This window comes from Pristis pectinata, chromosome 4 (assembly GCF_009764475.1).
Source record: "Pristis pectinata isolate sPriPec2 chromosome 4, sPriPec2.1.pri, whole genome shotgun sequence".
Classification (NCBI taxonomy): Eukaryota; Metazoa; Chordata; class Chondrichthyes; order Rhinopristiformes; family Pristidae; genus Pristis; species Pristis pectinata.
The window spans coordinates 17,789,004-17,804,607 of record NC_067408.1 but is presented as its reverse complement, the minus strand read 5'-3'; positions in this window follow the sequence as shown (position 1 = coordinate 17,804,607).

Here is a 15,604-nt window from a genome sequence, read left to right as displayed (position 1 = left end):
AACAATGATTTGTATTTATTAGATGGCCTTATTTAGTAAAGCATCCCAAGGCACTTCACAGGAATGCAAGCAGAAATTAGTGCAGGTGACTGACCGTTTGGTCATAAGGGTAGATGGTAAGAAAAAGCAGGAGAGAGCAGTAGAGAAGTTTAAGGAAGGAACTCCAGGTCTAATGGGCTGAGGACACAAGAGAGGGGCTACCAATCTATTGGGGTTATTGACTACCACTACAGTCCAGATCTGCCACTGATGTAGGATTGGAAAGTGTATTTTTGAGAAGTAACATTGATCACCATGTGGTACAAGTCTGCAAGAAGGTCAGTCCTGTTCACCAAATCATTCCTTGACGAATTTATGAAGAGATATTGGGTCAATTAGACTTACATTCTCTAGAGTTTAGAAGATTGAGAGGGGTTTCCATGGAATCTTACAAAATCTAAATGCAAATTGGAAGAACACATCTCATACTGAACATGGGTAGGTTACAACCCAATTATATGAATATTGAATTTTCCAATTTCAGGTAACCCCTATCCTCAATGTTCCCACAACTGTCCAACTAATTTTCTTCTCACTTTGTTCACCTTTCTCATCCTTTCCCTCTGGTTCCATCTGCTCATCCCCTCCTCATCTGCTTCAACTGTCACCAGCCAGCTTCTATCCCACCATTTCCCCCCTCACCCCTTTCTACTGCTATATACTGACAATCTTTCCTCTTCTGTTTTAATCCTGATGTAGGGCCCTGACCCGAAATATCAAGTTACACCTTTTGCCTCAGATGCTGATTGACCTGCTCAGTTCTTCCGGTGTTTGGCATTTTTGCTCCAAAATTCAAACGTGTCTGCTCAGATTAGTTGCAGGGAGTATATTCCCAATAGCTGGGGACTTATGGATCAAGGGTCACAGTCAAGGGTGAAGGGGTAAACAATTTTGGACTGTGATGAGGAGAAATGTCTTCACCCAGAGAGGTGAGCCTGTGGAATTCTCTACCATGGACAGGGCAGGCTTGAAGAGTCAAAAGGTCTATTCCTGCTCTTATTTTCTTTCTTTATAATTATTGATTCCTCATTGTTTTGTGCACCACCAATGCCTGATCGTATACTATTCAATGAAGCCTCAGGTCTGTCTTTAAGTGCTCTACATCTCAAACTTTTCACTTGCTCTTTAAAACGTTTTTATACATATATAAAAAGAAATTCATATTACACAGCAGTTTCTCTGGACCAATCTGTTACGTGAAATCTTTTTATCAAAATATATTATTTTGCCTATGATTATGTAGTCATAATAATTCATGTCCCAAAATCTTAGCCTTTGTGCTGACAAAGCAAAGCAGGTCTCTTTTAGCTTCATTATCCCAGTAAACTACAGGTACAAAATAGGTTTGATTACTTCAGCTCTGTCTTGAGAGGGAGGAAAAGTGCTGAACAGGGATCCTTCCCATAAAAGCAATTTCCAGTATGAGATACTGGTTTCTTAAATTGTACTCCTGTGCCACTTAGAAGGCACTGCGGCTATCTGTAATCAGACAACCTGTCCACTGCTTACCTTTTCTTGTCATCTGTAATAGGAAACACAAGCACACACGGTGCAAAACTGAATTCATTTGGAGCTCCAGAGAGAGCACAGGATGTGGAGAGAGAGCAATCGGAAGAAACAGAAAGTAAGAGTCGGCCTCTCGTGGGGGGCATGATCTTTGTCAGTTGTGCAAAGCAACCAATAAGCTAACAAACAATTCTGTTGGTGGATTCAGGAATCAATGTATCTTGCTTCACGAACAGGTCAATGGTCTTTGATTGCTGCACTGTGGAAATTAGAACTTGGTGCAAAAAGAAAAAAAAACTTGCATTTACACATTGCCTGTTCCCAAATTCCCCACATGTTCTTCAGGCAAGAAAGTGCTTTTAAAGTACAGACATTGTTGCAGTGTTAGGAAATACAGCAGTCATTTACACTCCAAGGTCCTACAAACAACAATAAGGCATATTGCCAAAGAATCTGTTTTAATGATGTAGGGTGAATAATATCTGTTACACTTTTGTTTTAATTTCTATTCCAAAAGACAGTCAGAACTGAAATTCAACATCTCATCAAAGGGGCAGCACTGTGGTCCTTTGGTACTGATACTACAAAGTTAGCTGAGGTTACCTCTCTAGGTGGAGTGGAGCTTGAACCCACCACCATTTAATTCAAAGGAAAACATGCCATTAACCAGCCAAGGCTAACATTAGTGACAGAGCTTCTTCCTTTTGTTACTAATTATCTTCAGCACATCGAGTGAACACTTAAGGAGAAATCAGAGAGAGAGAGAGAGAGAGAGGCCAAAAGAACAGATAACTTCAGATGCCTTTCGAAGCCTGACACTGTAGCAGACATTAATAATCCTAGTTAAGTTCTGCTTGCCCTGCAAAGGACTGGAGGTATTCTGATATTCTGATGTATTAAGTTATACTAATAACAGTGTTACAAATGGGTATGCTTCTGTGCCCTTGTCCAACCTTTGAGAAAAATTGGATTTTCTCATATGCAAACAGCTCCAGAATTATGCAATGTGTCTCATTTACTGAGCTATGCTTTTTGAAATTCTTGTCTTCCAACCTTACTTCAGCAGTCCACAAAATGACTTGCAAGATGTTTGTGTTTCAATGCTTTATCCTGCAATTGTTGCCGTGGAGACCCAGCTGTGCACTGAATGAAAATGCAAATATGCCTACATTGCTGGTCAGTGACCCATACATTTCAAGGCTACTGATCTGACACCTACTGGTGAAAAGACTTGGATATTTATGGAAAGTGCCTCAACTTTGAAGATGAAACAATCACAGCATCAGTGTGACGACACATTTTATTGGTTGGATTCTGCGCTTTCTACTCGGCATGCCACACAATTTGCAGACAAGTCCTCACTATTTCAAGAAAAAGGTTCATAATTTCATTTGACATAGACAAATTATGTTTAATATTAATCATAGTTCACTTGAATAGCTTGATTTTTTGGGGGGGGGGGAGAAAATGACCCATTGATAAAATAGTCTCTTTCATTTCTCCAACTTTACATGATAAGTAAATTATGTGGAGCAGTAATTTATTGATAGTTGAAAATTATTCCATACCCCCAGGCTAGGACTTTTAGCTGAAGGTAACCCAACACTAAAACACACATGGCCTAAGGCCTTGTTATTAGTGAGATTCTGTGCATGAGAGTGCACAATGTCAATATTTGATTTGTCTTTGTACCACCGATTAGCATGGTTTGTTAACAAACCAGTTCCCAAATAGAATAAATTCTAAGCAAAATATGTGAGTTTCAAATGTTCTGATGTAGTTTTATGATTTATGTAAGTTTGAAACCATATAGTGGAACGGCCTTTGTCTTCTAGTTGAATAGCAAAACAAAATTGATTTGGCTCTGTGCTTGGGAATGGTTGTGTACAGACAGGGCATCAATAAGCTTATAATCTTGGGTATGTTAATGGGGAAAGATATTTTGGAGAGGTCAAACAATGGTGTCCCTTCTCTGGACTTCCTACCACCCTGTCACTGAATCTCAAAGCCAAAACCATCCTCTTGTCCAGAGATGGTACAGAGAGCATAACGGAAATCTACTTAAGAAGTATTCAAAATTGTTGCCATTTTTAGATAAGCCAAAAGCCCATCAGTATAATAAAAAATGAAACTAGGACGTATCATCTCTTGACAATAAAGTTGTTTCTTCCCTGACTTTGCTGTTATTGAACATTTCCTTGAAACCAAATTTCCACAATGCTTCTTTCTCCACAGTAATGTCATTCAAGCTGTTCATAGCATCAAAAACAAAACTTCCAAAAATGCATTCAAAAACATTGTTCCAAAATTTAAAATAGGTGATAATCAATAACATTATGTGCAAAATAATTTTAAAAAATATAATGCCAAAGTCAATAGGCTGACATGAAATCTTGTGGAACACAATTAAATCTCACATGATCATTCACGTTGGCTTCTACACATCAAAGCCTAGCCTATGGATTACTAGTTGTGATCTTACTGGGCTTGTTTGAAAGCCCTTTGCAATTGTAGTGGAGGGGCTATCCCATTTATTTCAAATGGGTTCAATAGCTGTATTGAAAAAGCAGACAATGGAATGTGATACAAATGTAGTAGACAGTTATATGCTATCATAAACAGCAATTCCATGGCTTATGTTTTTTTTTGAAGGGCAAAGCATTTCCCCTATGGGAGAAGAACCTAAACTAAATTCCATTGAATGGAAATTGAATCAGAATTCTTTTGAAGGTATTGAATTTGGATAAGTTTTGAGCTTTGTGGATTGACAATACAATCCATAGATAATTGCAATATGAGTGATCATAAATCTTACTCTGTTGCACACAGAAAAGATCAAGGACAAAAATCTATAAAATTGCAACTTGATCCTTATCAAACACTTTCCCGTATGTGAACATTCATTTATTCCAAAGGGGTAGAGATACCTTCTGCTAGATAGGTTGTTAACATTTAAATTCAACAACTTCATTAATGAAAGTCAACAGCAAATTGAAAGTAAAAGCTGCTGGTGTTAACTGATTAAAATACACACTCTCAGGGAGGTTCTTTAAGTAGGGAATGGTGAAAAGAGAGAAGACCTCAATTCACTGTCATAATTGGATGGCAAGGGAAGAATACATATGCAGGAATTATTTGCCAACAATTGTGATCAGAGTTGAAGGGGTGGGGGGGAGGGTGTTGTGGGGAGACATCATTTGCCCTTCATGCTCACCTGCACCCCCACCAACCCTATAAGATTTATTGGGTAAACATGAGATCTGTTCAACTTTCTGAAAAGGTTTGGAAGTTGTGTCACTGTTAATAAATATCTTTAGACATTTTAATTACTGAATGTTTATTGACTTACTTAACATTTACAAAGATCTACCCAAGATAATGGTTGTCTTCTTCATGTTGTCCTGCTCACTTTTTCTAGACAGCTCAGGGTTCTGGAAAAGAGCGTGCTTAACAAGAAAGAACTCACATTGATAGAGCACCTTTGACAACTTTGAGATGTTCCAAGGCTCTTTACATACAGTGAAGTATTTCTGAATGTACTCACTCTGGTAGTGTGGAAAAAATAGCAGTCAATTCCCACATCTCTAGATTTTTTTAAACAGTAATGCAATTATAATAAAATCAACCGCTGTAGTGGCACTGGTTGTGGCTACATATTGACTGGGTCACGATGGACATCTCTCCTGCACCATGGAACCGCAGGTAACTCCCCAGGACAGTATACAAGGCCTTGGTTTAAAGTCTCAGCTGAAACACACCAACTTCAACAGTGTGGCATTCTCTCGCACCTGGAGAGAAGTATTACGTATGATTATTTGGTCAAGTTTCTGCAGTGGGGCTGACGCCAATAACCTTCTAACACAGAGCTGAGTTGCTACCACTGAAGCATGTGTGACACCTTAATATGAGATATGACAGTCAGGAGAGACAATTACATTCAAGAGCATCAGGAGGAATCGATGATCTGCCAGAAAGTAAACCACCTGTAGTCTTCTAGTTATTCACGACTATTGATTGTTAGCACGAGCATGCAGGATATGTGGATTTCTCATTGTCTGTATGGCTGTATTGGCACATAAATTCATCATCTGGTGTGTTATGAAACTTTGGCAGTCAATGGTATTGGCCGTCAAAGATACCACATTTAAGTTACTATTTTAATCATCATTAAGATATAGGTACTTTGAATTCAAATTATAGGATGTACAATGTTCAGACTACATGGTAACTCTGCTGATAAGACATAATGTGGGAGCAGGCATTTGTTTTGTATTACTTCCCTTAAAGTACACGGGAAGGCTCAAAGGGCAACCACTTGTTTTCCATATTGACCTTCACAAATCAGAAAAACTTCAACCTGTCTGTCACATTCTCTGACTCTTCCTTTCAGATACTAAATTGTGTTTGAAAAGTTCAAACTTTGTGACAGACAACTCCACTTGCCAACACCAAATTTGTGCGCTGAATGTATTTCCAAATAAGTGGCTCCAAATCTCAATTTTCCCATATCAATGTGATGAATATTGTAACGCCACAGGTAGGTGCAAATAATAACACAAGGGCTGAAAGAAGTCATTGATATGCATTTCCATTTTCCTACCGCACATCCTTGTGTAGTGCTTGAACGAGAATGCCAATTTAAAACTGAGCTGAAGCAAGTCGTGTTGTGCACTCATACCCAAGAGATACCAAGAAAACCTTTGTCAAACTCATCTCATACAAGCATGCTGAAGAGGCTTCCTTTCTGTAGACCTGGATTAACTTTTAGTCTGAGCAGAAGTGAAACATCCATATTTGGCAGGAACTGATTATATTGAGTCCTGGCAGATCACCTCTGAAACTCAGGCAACAATATTTTGCATCTGGCCCACAAGTTATAGGTAATGCATACTGGCATCTTATGAATATATTTTAAAGAGCTGGATCACATTTCTGAAGAATGTCCACTTGAGGTGTCTTAAAGTGAAATATATCTGTGGGGTTTGTGTGAGGTAACCTAATTGATTTATCTCACAGAGCTTCATTTGTGTTGGACTATAGCCATTGAAACAGTTATTAATCTTATTATTATTATTATTATTATTATTATTATTAGTTTATTTTGTCACTTGTACCGAGATACAGTGAAGAATTTGCCTTGCATACTGTTCATATAGATCAATTCATTACACAGTGCATTGAGGTAGTACAAGGTAAAACAACACAGAATGCAGAGTAAAGTGTCACAGCTACAGAGAAAGCACAGTGCAGGTAGACAACAAGGTGCAAGATCATAACAAGGTACATTGTGAAGTCAAGAGTCCCATTTATCATCAACATAAGTTGATCAAATGTCCTTTCATCTCATCTGACCAACAGTGAAACTATTCCTCCTGTGGAAATTAGCTGCAACTAAATCTGTGTATGGTTCAGTCTAATAGTATTTTTTTAAAAGGAACTACAATTGATTAAGCTCATTTAAATTAGGCCAAAGACACTGGCTTTCCAATCAACAAAATTTCATCTTGTTGAGAAATAGAAATGCCCTGTCTTACACTTAAAAGACAATTTGGCAATTGAATATATGTTGACAATGGATTTGTCATTAAATACCAAATCATTCTGAAACCTTCAAACATCTGGTGTAGATAAAGTCAGAGTACCTGATGACTAATGCAACAAAAAAATCTGTCGACTCGTTAAATTAATATTTTTCCAGAATTTGTTGACATATGAAAACACAAGTGGCTGCTTTTTTGTCAACTTTTGAATGGTTATTTTTCTGAATTGTTGATGTATTAATAAACCATCTGTCAGTGAATTCATTGCTAAAACAAAAAAAATAGTTGATAAAGTCATCAATGACAAATCTGTTGGCATACTGACTTCATATAAATGGGCTCCTTTGTAGAATGCAAGGAAGAGAGCTCAAAACTAAAGCAATTCAAAGGCAGATTGTGCAGCTGTGTTAAAAGCTGGCCTTGCCTTAATTTGCATTTATTTTATTTTCCAAAGGGTATTCCCTTTAGGACTAATTCCAGCACCCCTGCTCTCAAAAATTAGACACATGCTTTCAATGATCTGCAAATTCCAGTCGAGCTGGTTAAATAAAATTCAGTGCATTATTCAGCTTGTGCTCAACTGACTTCTAACAATTCAAAAGTACACTGAGAGCAGCTGATGTAAAGGCCCTGCACCATTTCGGGAAGATGGCAAGATCTGATTTAACTAATAAGTTCTCATTAGCTAGGGTGACATCCATGGTGATATAAAAATATTAGCCAGGTGTCTGTTCCAGATTACACGACTTGAGGCACAAGATGTAAAAAAAAGAAAATGAGAAGCAAGTGGTAAAAGCAGTTACTTCATATCTCACTCTTTGTATCTATCTCAGGGCAAATTGAGATTTCCATAATAATAACCAGTTATTTTACCTCACATTAAAAACAACATGATAAAACCATCATTAGTAACTATGGAATGAAGAATCTACATACCTAATTTTATTTCTTTACTGTCCTGAAATGGGTCTCCACCACTCATGAGTGGGTAAAATCAGAATCTCAGAACTCAGAATCAGGTTTACTATTACTGACATACATCGTGAAATTTGTTGTTTTTCAGCAGCAGTGCAATGCAAGACATAAAAATTGCTATAAGTGACAAAAATAAATAAATAGTGCAAGAGAGGAATAACGAGGTAGTTTTCATGGACCGTTCAGAAATCTGAGGGTGGGGAGGAAGAAGCTGTTCCTGAAATGCTGGGTGTTAGTCTTCAGGCTCCTGTACCTTACAGGACAGCATTTCACCCTCAGAATTTTTTGCATTATTACTATTGCCTTATTAATCTCCTTACCTTGCCTTCTCTCACCTCACCAACAAGTGCAGGGAATTCAGCACTTTTTCATCACTAAGATTTAAGCCATCCATTTGGCTGTCTCTGTCACTTCTGCCCTTCCTCTATATCACAGCGCCAATCTTCCTCTTTGCCTATCCTCTGCCCAATCTCTCAACTTCCTTAGTTTTCCCTTATTTTCTATTAAGCCCTTGTTCACGAGACTCACATTCTGTTCCATGACCCTGTTCTCACTAAACTGCTGAACCATCAACTTCTACCGTTTTCTCTTCTCGGGCCTTTTCCTTTGTCTTATGTTTTGGGATCTGAACATTGCTGGCAAGATCAGTAATTACTGACCATCCTTAATTGGCCTTGAGGAAGTTGTGGTGAACTCCATTCTAACCGAGAGGCATTTTGGAGTCAAACAGATGGGATGAAATGTGTCTGGAGTCAGATACAGATCAAACTGGACAGATTACCTCCCCTGAATGATGTCAGTGAACCAGTTTTTTTTATGGCAATCTGGTAGTTTTTGTGGTCACCATTACCTAGATTAGTTTTTGTTTTAAATTCCAGATTATTAACTGAATTTAAATTCCACAGCAATCATGGTGAGATTTGAACTCAGGATCCTGAATTGTTTGTGCCAGGTCTCTGGATTACTTGCTCTCAAATTCTGTAATCTAGTACAGTCATGGATGCTGCCTTCACTAACGCACACTCTCGCAAACTTTGACAGATATACTGTTGAAAGTATCCTGACTGGTTGGATTATGGTCTGGTATGACAATTTGAATGCTCAGAAATGTAAGAAGCTGCAGAGAGTAGTGGTCTCAACCCAATTCATCATGGCCACATCCCTCCTCACCATCTACATGAGGCTCAGCCTCAAGAAGGCAACAGCTATCATCAAAGATCCCCACCATCCAGGTCATGCCATCTTCTCACAGTTACCATTGGGCAGGAGGTACAGAAGCCTGAAGTCCCACACCGCCAGGTTCAAGAACAGTTACTTCCCTTCAACTATTCGGTTCTTGAACCAACCTGAACAACCCTAATTACTACTTCAGTATAGCAACACTATGACCACTTTGCACTACAATGGACATTGTTCTTTATTGTTCTAATGGTGTTCTTTCTTGTATGATTTTATATAATTCATGTTTAATTTATGCTTTTCTTATGAATATTGTGTATTGCTGCTATGTGTCTGTGATGCTGCTGCAAGTAAGTTTCTCATTGTACCTGTGCATACATGCACTTGTACAAATGACAATAAACTTGTCTTTTGACTTTGACTAATGAGTATTTATTGGTTAAATCAAATCTTGCCTTGTTCTTGAAAGAGTATGGAGTTTTTCCATCAGCCTTGGTCTTCTTTTGTTACAAGATATTTGAACAGAAATTAACTGAAGTGTGACATTTTATTTAACCAGCTTAATTGAGATTTTGCTGAGCTTTGAAAGCATGCATCCATTATTGAGAGCAGGGGTAATGGAATTAGTTAGATAGTGGATACCCTATGGTTGAAAATAAATGAATGCAAATGAAAGTAAGGCCTGCTTTTCACAGCTGCACCACCACCAGAACTTGCCATAATCACCACTCCTTCCAAGGAAGAGCAATTCTTGAGCCTTCTGTTCTTGCAAACTATTACCTCAAGTCTAGCTTCCTTCTCCGCCCTTGAATGTGGTGTCACCTCCCAAATCTATGCCTATCTTTGCTGGAAGTCTGAGTTCTTTCAGCCCAGGTTTGTCACCCTGCTGGGATACCAAAGCAGAATCAATAGTGACATTCTTTGTGACTGACAATAGGAAACCATTCACCTTCCAACACCCTACTATGTCTACAGTCTTTGATACAGATGACCAAATCCTCTTCAACCAATGCCTCCTTTGTATTATCAGCTGATGCAAAGTTCAACATTCCTTTATCCAGCTGTGGTCAGAGAATCCCAAAATTTAAATGCTCCACTTTTGGTGGTTGTGTCTTCAGCTGCTGTGGTTTTAAAACCAGTATTCTCTTCCTGAACATGTACACCTCTCTTTCTACCTTTATGGCACACTCTGCAATCTACTGCTTTGACCAGGCACTTGGTTATTGTTCTAAATATATCCTCATGTGAGTCAGTTAAATTTGTTTAATGCCCTCTCTCAGGTCATCTCACAACTTTCCCTTTTCTGGATGCTCACAAACTTACCCAATGTTGCTGGTTCACAGACTTCAACATTCTGTAAGAAACAAGGGATGCTGCAGAACTTGAATGATACACTAACACCTTACGCTGTTAGGAATACTTCTAAAAGATGCTCAATTAACATTTTGCTGATTTCATCTTCCTCCTTAAGTACATTGCCACTTTTATCTTGTGGAATAACTTCTGATATTGTTAAGACACCCAAAGAACATGTTAGTGTTGTACTGACACCTAGTGGGGGTCTTGACGGAAGTGGCCCTGATATTTAGTTGGGGTAGAGAGTTTGGCAGTAGCCCAATCACAAAGAGGTAAACTTGCTGGTCCCTGGGGGTGATAACCTCCTTCCTCTTGGTCCACAACAACATTGAGTTCCTCGTGGATTACTGCCTTCCTTCCTTTTTTTAACCACCAGAATTCCAGAGACTTGGAAATATCATCCTCAGAATTAAAAATTTAAAAAGTAGCTCATATGAAGGCACAAAGCCTAAGTAAAAGACTTTTGTGACTGACTCTTCTTGAAGTTGGTGGGTCATCAGCTGGCCCAACACACCTCTGTTAAATCTTGAAATGGGTGGGTTGGAACTAGTTATAAAAATTGTAGAAGTTTAATCTCCACAACTCTGCTTCCCTGCTTCTGAAAACCACCACCCTCCCCACTCCCTCCTCCCACCCCCACCTGGCTACATTTCAAGAGTTAGCTATACATATTTAACAGAAATGGCTTTGTTTTTGTTAAGTGGGCATACCTAACCCCACTTAGTGTCTCTTTAATAAAGTGTAGCTTTCCTTACTCTTGACCACAATCATAATTGCAATTTGGATGGGTAGTTTTTTGTTGAATCAACATTAACAGGAAGGCAGTATAAGCAGGCTTTCCTGCAGGTTGTCAAAGATTGCAATTAAATTGCATTCTCAAAATTGAGCTCATCTCCTGCCTCCTTAAAGTACTGAGCTGAACATCAAAGCTCATTGTCTCTGTCCAGTCATTATCAAATCTCATAGTAAACTTTAAGCTCTATAGTGTAAATTATTACCGATTTTGACATGCAGCTGTTTTCTTTTTATAAAAACAAGTGTTATGTCTCAATGTAATGTTATGATGTTATTGCACACCATATAGTATTATTTGATTTAAGTTGTCTTGCTCAGCTGTACTGGAAGATACTGAAAGAAGCTCAATTATGTTATAATATTGTCAAGGTCGCTGCTACCATGATTTTTGTCCTGGCTGCGCTGATCGATAACATTCTTTACTGTAACTCAATCAGTTTTATCCAACTGCATCCAACAGTCTATCCAAAGTTGCTAATGAAAAGGAGGGTCAGAGGCTCCTTGCAGTGCAGGGCAGCAGACCAGCTAACTACAACTCATTAGAGGTGATGATGACTCTCTCCGATTTGAAAATGTCACCTGTTTGATGAATGTCATGGTTAGAAAAATAGATTACAACTCCACATGCTTAAAAAGATTGCCAATTTGTGTCACCATTGCTGATCATAAATAGCACTTCTAACCTTTCCAGGGCATTGATAACTATATAATGTGTGTATGCTCATCTATTTGCATTGGTATCAGTGTATGCCTTTAGGTACAAGTTAATGCATAAGTATGTGCTTGTGCCCTTGTCTATATCCACTGACATTTACTTCTTTGGATTTGAAACACAAAAATAAACTTTACCTGGATTAAATACCAGGAAACCAATTTGACTTTCCTGGAGCATATCTTTGCACAAGGGCATTAGCAGTAATAGAAAGAGCAAACATTAGCCTCAGAGAGGATTTCAGGCAAATGGTACAAGCCAGCTCTTTATGGGTCAGAGCTTCAGATAAGCATGAACTCAGCACTGTGTTTTCCTTTTCAATTTCCCATTCAATATGGAGCTGTTCAAAGAAGAGAATTGCCTCTATATGGTTGGAAATGGACCTTTGGCTACTGTGCATCAGGATACTCATTTGTTACCCAAGATAATGCCAAACATAAGAATCACAGGAGCAGATGACCTTCAAAGGGATGATATTGATGTGAAAGGTTAGACTGAAATAGACAAGTTTCAGAATACAAATATCCTCAAGAACATCCCGATATAAACATCTTCGATGAACTCTGGGGAAATGCACTTTTGATAAAATTGCAATTCATTGGTACAGGTTTCTACATCCACAATTTGCTTCATACTATTTGTAGTACAACAGAGAACAGAGGTGGCATGTAAAAACATCCAAAATAATGACATTGAGACTGTGATAATGTCATGAAACTGATCGTCCAAAATATAACAGTTTTAAAGCAAATTAGAAAGATATGGAGCGATCTTTACTGGGTTGTAGGTGTGAAAGTGAAACCCCAGTATGTGAAGAAGTTCAAAATCAAATGCCGAATATGAAATTGGAGCAAATCAGAAGGAAAGTCTGTTGGAGTGAATTCAAAGATGTTGCCAGCTCAATTTAATTGATTTTGAATGTTAACTTAAAGTTGATGCAATGAATTACTGAACATCACATAATTAAGTTCTTCCAGCAAATGTGAAAGAGATAAGAGGAAACTTAATTCATTACTTTTGAGCATAGTTTCCTGAACAATTTTGAAATATATTTGAGCCATATTACAAGTAGGCTTCACAATATTGATATATGATAGAATTAGGGAAAAACGTTGAAGAATAAATAGGTTTTAAAAAAGCTGTCAATTCATACAGTCATGGTCATAGAATCACACAGCACAAGACTCATGTCCATGCTTATGGTTGCATCCATCTACACTAATCCCATTTACCCACATTTGGCCCATAGCCTTCTATTCCTCAGCAACTCAGCTGCTTGACAAGATGCTTCTTAAATGTTGTGAGAGTATCTGTTTCCACCACCTCCTCAGGCAGCGCGTTCTGGATTACAACCACTCTCTGTGTGAAATAAAAATCCCCTCACATCCTTTCTGAGCTTCTCAACTCTCACTTTAAAACTATGCCCTCATCTTAAATACCCCCACCATGGGAAAAAGATTCTTACTATTCACCCTGACTATACCCATTATAATGTTGTACACCCCTATCCGGTCAACTCTCAGCCTCCTCCACTTCGGGGAAAACAAACCCAACCTATCCAATCTCTCCTGATGACTGGAACACTCTATTCCAGGCGACATCCTGATGGATCTCCTTTGCACTCTCTCCAGCATAATCACATGCTTTCTATAGCGTAGTGACCAGAACTGCAAAATAAAATGCGAGAAGTCCACAGCAAATCAGTGCAAAATTATTGGTGCAGTTTTCGATATTTTCAGGTGATGCCTGGCCAGGATTATATCTTTATCAGAGGTGAACGGAAGAGGTATCCTGAACCTAGCCCAGCTATATGAGCCGTGGGTGGACTGTGAACGGCAGTTCCAGGTGGATGGGTCAGGCCAGCATTGTCATACTGACTTGTACCAGTGATCTGATTGGAATCGCCAGCATTCAGCAGTCGAAACAGGAGTCAGTCTCAGACTTTGGTGCATGCTGTGAAATGTAAAACACTGGGCTCACTAATGGATTCAGCATGCCTAACAGGGCCCAGTCTTGCTGGCAAATTTCCGCTCAGATCTTGTGCCAGGTGATAACTATTTATTGGTGCTTTATTGCCCTCTGAGGAATTTAAATTCTACTCCAATCGTTAAGATCTTTCACAACCAGCCCACCCCCAGCATTAGCTTTTGACAGCTGTCAAATGCTGTCGGGGACATTTCAGGGGTGGGATTACATCACCTGTGATCCAATCGTCATCCAGACCTCACTGGAGGACTCTTGGGTTGCAGAGCACTTGCTGTACCCAGCCCAGGTGAGTGAAGCAGATCGCAGGCAGTTCTGGGCAGAGCTTTCAGGCCTGCACAATCTGCCCCTTTGTGTTCAAGTTTATGGAGACCAACGTGCCCATGAAGCTTTGAATTCAGGTTTCAAGTCTCATACAGACACATGTAACACCTCACTCTGTAGAAATAAATCCTTTAGCTGCTGGTTGGTGTTGATGTGTGTATTGCCACTATCTTAACAATCTCTAAATGTGGTTACCTTTCTTTTCCCCTGCAGCATCAGAGACCGCAACACATCTAGATTGCATTTAGTTATCTAGGAATCAATTTGAGAATGGAACCCTGACCATTAAACAAGTTTCTTAACCTTCACCTTCTGCACTAAATGGTTAGTGGGTTGATTTTAATCCTGAGCCAATTTCCGATGTACTGTATGTACATTAGCTTAACTGCCAGGTTCAAATACCTGGAAATTCTTTCATACACTGAAGGTTGCTCTAGGATGGTTTAGGGGCCATGGGACGAGGACAGTTTTGGTTATTGTCTCCCCACATCAAAGTTCAGTTGCATCAAGATGCGGGGAAGGGAGATCAAGGGCACGCACTCTTTCTGTGTGATGCTGGGTGGGTGGGTGGAGAATGGAGATAAGGGGAATCTGCAATCTTTCTGTGGGATGGCCAGAGGGACAAGGATCAGACGTTAAAGAGGTTGCTGGGTCCGAGGGTCCGCAGATCGGGAGGGTTGGGCAGCTGCCTCTAGATCAAGATCCACTGGGCTACAAGGGTTTCTTTATTTTCCCAGTGGTTTGGTTTGGGGAAAGTAGCATAAGATTTAGCATAAGATTTAGGTGTGTATTTTACTTATCTTGCAGGCCTCCCAGGGATCTGGTACAGGAGTAAAGCCATGTTGCTCCAGTATTCCCCAGCAACAGGCATCAACTTCAAGTTCATCTGCATCCTCCTAATGGGTAAGTGGACGTAGATGAACATCATCTTCAAATATGTAGAACGTGACAGGAAGTGACCTGTTCAATTGTCAGTGTGACACAAAATATGTAATTATTCAGCTTTATTGATGGCCGAAAAAATATCTTGAATTGTATTATGCTGAAAAAAAGTGTTGCAGTCAATTATGAAAACAATTGATATTTGAGGCTCACGAGGTTTCAATTTTCAGGCATCACTTCAGTGCATCAAATCCACTCACTGCCCATTAGGGGCACAGAAACCCTCCAAACAGGCAAGTTGACAGGGCAAGGA